A 7538-nucleotide genomic window follows, 5' to 3' on the forward strand; every position below is an offset into this window, starting at 1 on the left:
CACTGGTGAATTCTACCAAACATTAACGATGAACTAATACCAGTTCTTCACAAACTCTCCCCCTCCCCAAAACAAGAGGGAGGAACACCTTCCAACTCATTTCATGAGGCCAGTATTACTTTGATATCCAAATATCCAAATCAGTACAATACATCACAAGAAACATAAACTACAGAATATCTGTTATTCTTGACAAAATACTAGTAAACTGAATTCAGTAACATATAAAAAATGATTTTACACCATGACCAAGTGGGATTTATCCCAGGAATGCATCTGAGCATCAGTTTAAAAATCAGCCAAATCTGTATCAACAGAAAAAAGGACAAAATATGCAGAGAGAGCATTTGACAAAATCCAGCACCTCTTTGTGATAAAAAACAAACTTCGAAGAGAACGAGCATGAGAAGAAAATGGGATATCTGGAAATAGAGAATGTGTAGACCAACTTCAATAAGTCAGTTATGAATAAAAGAAAATGAGAAATAGAGTAATAGTGGAGTTTAGGGATGGTTTATTTGCTTGGTTGGTGGCCTGATAACTTTTAAGATAGGAAAGATATGTAATGTGTAAATGTGTAAACGATAGCAGGAAGAATCCATGAGAGACAGTAGATGACACAGGAAGAGAATGAACAGTTGACAGCATATGATTGATGAGAAAGGAGATGGGATCCAAGGTACAAGTGGAAGAGTGAGTGACCCTTCCATACTAAGATGATAGGAGAGAATGGTTGCAAGCTCAGGTAGGTTAGTGGTAAACTGAGGTGGTTCCAATTCATTGGGAGGAAGAAGGTTATATCATCATTTAAGAATGAGGAATGAGGAGAATAATGCTTGAGGAGATGGCTTGAAATAAACTTTGTGCAAAGGTGAACTTACTAGAAAAGCATAAGCTTGATAAGAATATTGAGTGACCTGTAGTCTATGTATTCTTTATCATTCTTATGCTAACTTTATAGATGGATGGAATAGCCTGTAGCCTTCTCCATCACAACACTATGTTGCTCAAAGATGAATAATGTAGGTGAGTGACCTGGCATGAAGACTAGTGTGGATAAGGACAGTTCAATAAGTGATTCACAGATAATTAGCTATTCATCTAGAAATAGTTATTTTAGATCCCTGCCTTATAACTGCACACAAAACAAATACCAAGTATATTAAATACATGACAGAAAAGCAAACCTTTTGTAAAATTCACTCATGAGATGTGATGGTTTGATAAGGGGAAACCCATTTTGCTTGGCTCTCGTTCTCCCTCTTGCTGCTATCATGTGAGTCACGTCTTTCACCTTCCACCATGTTTGTGAGACCTCCCCAGCTATGTGGAACTGTAAGTCTAACTAAACCTCTTTCTTTTGTAAATTGCCCAGTCTCGAGTGTGTCTTTATCAGCAGTGTGAACATGGGCTAATACAGAAGTGTACACTTAAAAATGGTTAAAATGGGAAATTTAATGGCATGCCTGTTTTACCATAAAAATATCTCTAAAATGGGCAGGGTGCGGTGGCTCATGCCTGTAATCCCAGCACTCTGGGAGGCCGAAGTGGGCAGATCATTTGAGGTCAGGAGTTTGAGACCAGCCTGGCCAACATGGTGACACCCCATCTCTACTAAAAATACAAAAATTAACTTGGCATATTGGCACATGCCTGTAATACCAGTTACTTGGGAGGCTGAGGCAGGAGAATTGCTTGAATCCCGGGAAGCTAAGATTGGATTGAGCCGAGATCACACCACTGCACTCCAGCCTGGGCCATAGAGAGAGACTCCATCTCAAAAAAAAAAAAAAAAAAACATTTCGAAAATGATGGACATGGGTGGGGCATGATGGCTCGTGCCTGTAATCCAACACTTTGGGAGACCGAGGTGGATGCATCATTTGAGGTGAGGAGTTCAAGACCAGCCTGGCCAACATGGTGAAACCTGTCTCTACTAAAAATACAAAAAATTAGCTGGGCAGCAGAGGCTTGTGCCTGTAATGCCAGCTACTTAGGAGACTGAGACAGGAGAATGGCTTGAGCCTGGGAGGTGGAGGTTGCAGTGGGCTGACCACGCCACTGCACTCCAGTCTGGGCAAGAGAGACTCGGTCTCAAAAAATAAATAAAGTAAAATAAAATGAATATGAATTTGAACCAAAGAGAAATACTGGATTTAAAAATTTAATTACATAAATGTATTTAAAAGCACATTATCACTGAAGAAAGAATTAGTGATCTGGAAAATAGGTGATAAATATGCAAATGAGAAACAAAAATAAAAATAAGCAAATAAGAGATACAGAGGATATAATGTGTAAGTCTAACAGTTTATTGAAGCCCCACAGTAAAGAAGGATAGAAAAGGTATTTGTTCCCTGTTCCCCCATTCCTGCCATCTTTGTATTAAGATATTTTAAAATTCAATTTATCTATTATTGCAAAGATAGATAGTACAGAGACATCCCATATACCTTCACATACATTTCTTTATATTAACATCTTTCATTGATATATTTGTCAAAATTGACCAAAATTGATACTTTATTATCTAAAGGTCATGCATTAATATATTCAGATGTTAATACATTTTTTTAAAAGAAAATAAATGATAGAGAAGTGTTTATTACTGAAGTCACTAATTTTCTTAGGTATGTATCACTCTCCCCTCCCCACCCCACAGTGTTAGCAGGTATTGGTATGTATTTGTTCATTAAAAATGGGGAAATTGGGTACTTACATAAAACACTGTGTTGCTCGATCCTTTACAGAAATGAACAAATTGAGTATGCTCTTATGTACTTTTACATAGAAAACAACTTTGTAGTCTTTTTTTTTTTTTGGCCACTCATTATTTGATCTGCTTCATTAGAAATCTGCTGTGTTTACTTTGTTCATTTCACTCATTGGGTTTTTAACCAGTATAGGCTAGCTTCACTGTCCACTATGGAACCACTAATCCCATGTGGCAATTTAAATGTAAATTAATTAAAATTCAATGAAATGAAAATTTTACTTCCTCAGTTCCTATCAGCCATATATCAAGTAAGCAAGTATATGTAAACCTGCCCCTAAGGGTTTAGGTAGCTGAACAGACAAATGTAGCTTCTCAGAAAGAAACATTTAGTAGGGACTTAAGATGATGGATCTCCATACCTGCCTTGCAGAAAGTATTCTTCCTATAGCAAGCTTTTTTTTTGGTAAAACATGAGCAGCTGGTTATGTCTGAGATCCTCTTGCAAAACTCTGACCAGTGAGAAAGTTAGATAAGCATTTTTATGAGGGGTTTTGTATGCCACAGGTATTGTTTCTTTTTGAGAGGTTATCTATCCTAGAGGCATTGTTTCTTGACCTTGCTGGGGGAATGCCTTGGTATACAAGAGTGAAACACTGGTCGTTATGATGGTTTCACTTCAAGATGGCATTACTCTTGTCATGCCATGTAGAAAACAGGCTGTTTTCTACACATAGCCATATGTGGTTAATGGCTTCTATATTGATAGTAGATACAGAACATAACTTGAAATACCTAGTTGTCTCTTTCAGTCATTGGTTGTAACATCTTCTGATTAACACCTTTGTGGTCAGAGTCATCTGACATAAACACCTTCAACTTCTCTCTTGCAGTATTTCTGTCTTCACTCACCCTCCATTTTCCTCCTATTCAGGAACAAATCTCTCCCTTCTTTTCTGAGACAACTTCACGAGCCTATCTTGTCTCATTCCCTCCCCATCAGCTGGCTCTCTTTTCTCCCATCTTCAATTTCTTGTCCCTATTAAACTTTACCCTTTTTTCTACAAATTTAATTAGGCCTCCACTACCCTTTTAAAAAAAAATACTTTCAATTCTTTTGCTTAGTTCAATCAGTATCCTTTTTCCTTTCCTGCAGTATCACAATTCTCAAAAGAGATTATTTCTATTTTCAGTCTACCAACTCTTCTGAACCACTGGAAAGGACTGTCCACAGGTAACGTCTCTCTCTTGTCCTCCTGCCATTCCCCCTAATTCCAGCATCACCTTAGTTCTTACCCTCTTTTGGCTCTCTGCAGCATCTGCTAGTCACCTGTTCCCTCTCCTGAAACACCGTAGCTTTTATGATGTTTGAACCATCTGGGCGCTCCCTGAGCAGCTCCTCTTCTAACTCCTTTTCCTCCGCCTATTCCAAAACGGTATTTCACAATCCCGTTTATTTTCCAAAAGACCTCCCATGGCGATATCATCCCTTTTTCAATCACATTTTCACAGATTTTAGTACAATGTCAGCCCTATTTTTAATCATATTTTCACAGATTATATTACATTTTGCTAGATTCACGTATTCTAGTCACCTGTATTCTTTCATCTCTTTGGCCCTTTAATCCACTCTATACGGTATAGACACTGCCCTGAACACTGTTCTAGCCATATTACACGTGAATAGCCTGCACTGATGATTCAATGCATTTCTAACACCTGAGCCTGGTATTCGACACTCTCCACAACCTAACTCACTCTAAGCAACGCCTTAGCCTAGTTTCTGGCCAGCCAAGATGCTGGGCCAATTCCGAGTGCCCTGAACCCCGGTCCGCTGTGCCCTGGATCCTGCCGCTTCCTACGCGGGAAACCCGTGGCGCTTCTCCTCCTGCGTCAGCATCCAGCACGCGGCCAGGCGCAGCTCGAGGGCAGAATCCCTGAGGAAATTCTTACAAGCTTCTCTCGCCCAGCACTCCACTCCGACCCCTCAGCAGCGCCTGGCGTCCTCGGCCTTCCAGGACAGGACCCGTCCCCGCTCCAGCCCTCCCGCAGCTCTTAGGACTGTAGTCATCGCCGTCAGCACGTCTGCGGTGAGCGTGGTCAGCTTCTTTTCCACTCAAAATGTAGACCTAGGATTATCGGCTTTTATTTTCTCAATGCTATACTAGCCTGCGACAGAAGGAGGAAAAATATGTTTGAATATATACGCATTATTTTTATATATTAAAATATATATCGAATATATAATGACATTTAATATGTATCTTCTGCTCTCCGCCCTTTCAGCCGCGAATCAACCGTTTGGACTCTGGGATGGCCCCGCCAGGTCTAAGCCGCATCCGCGCCCTTCCTCGCTACCGGCGCCCGCCACAGAGCTGCGGTCCTCCGGCCTGCTAGAGGGGCGCGCCTGCGCCCACTTCCGGCGCGCGGGCGGCCAAGTGTGTTGTGTTTCTCAACGGGGTGGGTGCCCTCAGCGGGTAGAGCGAAAGTGAGTGGGGCGGTCCAGTAGGGCAGTCCCGGGTGCTTCCCAAACTGCCACTGTCCCGCGTCCGGCCTCCGCGGCCGCCTTTCTTCGACCCCTCGGCCACAGGCCGGGCGTTGCCTGTACCTGGGGTTCCGCCCGCCGCTCGGTGTGTCAGTCCCGCCATCCGTTTGCCCATTCAGCCACCCGCCTTTTCGGTCAGCTGACTCCTCAGGCACTTACCCAGCGCGTCCTGTGCCGGGCTGCAGGCTCAGGAGTCGGACGCGCGCCAGCAGGCTCCTTCCTGCCATTTCTCACGCGGCCAAAGCTCGCTTTTGAGTCGGGTCTCAGCCTTTCTCTTGGCTCCCCGAGTCTGGGCTGGATCGTTTTTCAGTCACTCTAAGAACAGCTCCTGCCTTCCCCCTTATAGTTTTGGTCACAATGAAGTCAGGTAATTATGTATGCTTTCTATTTAACGTCTGCCTCTTCCTACTGTTTTTAAGTTCTGTAATGGCAAAGACACTGTCTTATTTTATAACTCTTCGCTCAGCACTTGGCACAAATACCTGCACAAATAGGCACTCAAATATCAAATGTGAGGAGAACAAAGACCCTCTTCTGAAGGGTTCTTTGATTTGGTGGGGAGTCCAAATGTGAAAAGGCATTTTAGCAGAGTAGGCAACTAAGTAAGGACTCTGGAGTCAGATTATTTGGTTTCAGAACATTCCAGACTACATCACTTACAAGGCACATGACCTGGAACAAATTATGTAACCTCTCTAGTCTTCAAGTGAACGGTTGAACTTACACTATAGAGTGCTGTGAAGATGAAATAAGACACTTAAAGCCGGTAGACAGGGCTTGACTCCCGTGAAGCCTCAATTAGCGTTTTCTATTACAATTAAGTAAGCAAACAGATACATTATCTGTTACATGACATTGTAATACAGGTACATTATAATAACAGTGATGCTGCTGCAGTCAGGATTGGCCAAAAGTACCCTGGAGGTTCCATCTGGGTTGCTTGGATGAGGACTGGGGACTCACTTTCTCCCAAAGGGAAGGGCTGTATCTAAGCTCACCTTGGTTAGAAGGTTTTTGTTTTTACTTTTAAAAAACTGGTGAGAAGAATGTGATCAGGTTTACAATGTGTAAAGATCACTCTGGTTACAATGTAGATAACAGACTGATGGGGACTGAGTGAATGCGGGAAGCCAGTGGTGATTACTGGGTTGAAGATGGTGGCAGAGATGGGGAAGGGCAGATTCTTTAAGAGGAAATAAAATCAACAGGATTTAAAGGAAGGAAGGAGGTGGGGGAAAGGACCGTGTTAGGGATGCTTCCATGTTTCTGGGTATGCAGCCAAATGGATGTTCCTACTTCTTGAGAAGGACCACTGGGAGAGGAGCAGGGAAGAATCATGAGTTGGTTATGCACGTGACGAGTTTGAGGTCCTTTTGAGAAATTCAAGAGTAGTTATGATGGGAGTGAGGAACCGTGAGTAAACAGCTCAGGAGCTCAGATGGGAGGTCTAGACTGAATGGTAACCAAAGATTAGGATGAAGTTGCCTAGGAGGAAAGTAGAGAGTGAAAATAGAGGACTTAGGGTTCATCTGATGGACCGATGTAGCGGAGGGTGAACCTGTGAAGGTGATGGGGAGGGAGCAGAGATGAGTCTTTATGACCAAGATCTTCCCTCAGCCACACACCCATGGAGGACTAGTTGGTTAGGCATAATATTTACATTAAAAATTGAATAATATCACAAACATTAAAAGGCAAGGGACATAACATAGAGTAATGGTCACTAAATGAAAAACGCACATTAATGTGATGTAGCTCTTGAGAAATGCTATGTACACATCCATGCACAGATCTGACAATGCATTGATTGTCACAAAATTTTATTTAAGAAAAACTTTTGTTTTCCTATTACTCTACTCAGAGTAAGATGCGATGAAATGGCTGGGCAAAGCTCCTAAATGGTGCTTTGCCAGATATTAATAGATTTTTCATACACATCTGAACACAAAAAACCTAGGGATATTTTTCCTTTTAATTTTCTAGTGTAAAATACTAGACACCAAGCATGATGGCTCATGCCTGTCATCCCAGCACTTTGGGAGGCTGAGGCAGGTGGATCATGAGGTCAAGAGATCGAGACCATCCTGGCCAACATGGTGAAACTCTGTCTCTACTAAAAATACAAAAATTAGTTGGGCGTGGTGGCGCACACCTGTAATCCAAGCTACTCTGGAGGCTGAAGTAGGAGAATGGCTCAAACCCAGGAAGTGGAGATTGCAGTGAGCCAAGATTGAGCCAATGCACTCCAGCCTGGTGACAGAGCGAGACTCTGTCTCAAAA

At 42.4% G+C, this 7538-nt stretch overlaps 1 protein-coding gene and 1 long non-coding RNA gene across 3 annotated transcripts in view; one reads left to right on the plus strand and one right to left on the minus strand.

Moving 5' to 3' along the window:
• Positions 1–7538, plus strand: part of ZSCAN30 (zinc finger and SCAN domain containing 30) — a 37238-nt gene that overhangs the window by 12658 nt on the left and 17042 nt on the right. Inside the window, exon 1 of one of the 2 annotated variants that reach the window (XM_037732414.1) lies at positions 4583–4803. The exons of the other annotated variant lie outside the window; for it this stretch is intronic. The gene's annotated coding sequence lies outside the window, so the exon portion shown is untranslated. Of the gene's footprint in view, positions 1–4582; positions 4804–7538 lie in introns of those variants that run through there. 2 annotated transcript variants of the gene reach the window in all.
• Positions 2451–5888, minus strand: LOC119468563. The gene is made up of 2 exons (XR_005197256.1): positions 5418–5888; positions 2451–4882 (listed from the first exon to the last, which is right to left on the minus strand). It is a non-coding gene; the product is annotated as an uncharacterized LOC119468563 (long non-coding RNA).

This window comes from Cebus imitator, unplaced genomic scaffold (genome assembly GCF_001604975.1).
Source record: "Cebus imitator isolate Cc_AM_T3 unplaced genomic scaffold, Cebus_imitator-1.0 Scaffold448, whole genome shotgun sequence".
NCBI lineage: Eukaryota > Metazoa > Chordata > Mammalia > Primates > Cebidae > Cebus > Cebus imitator.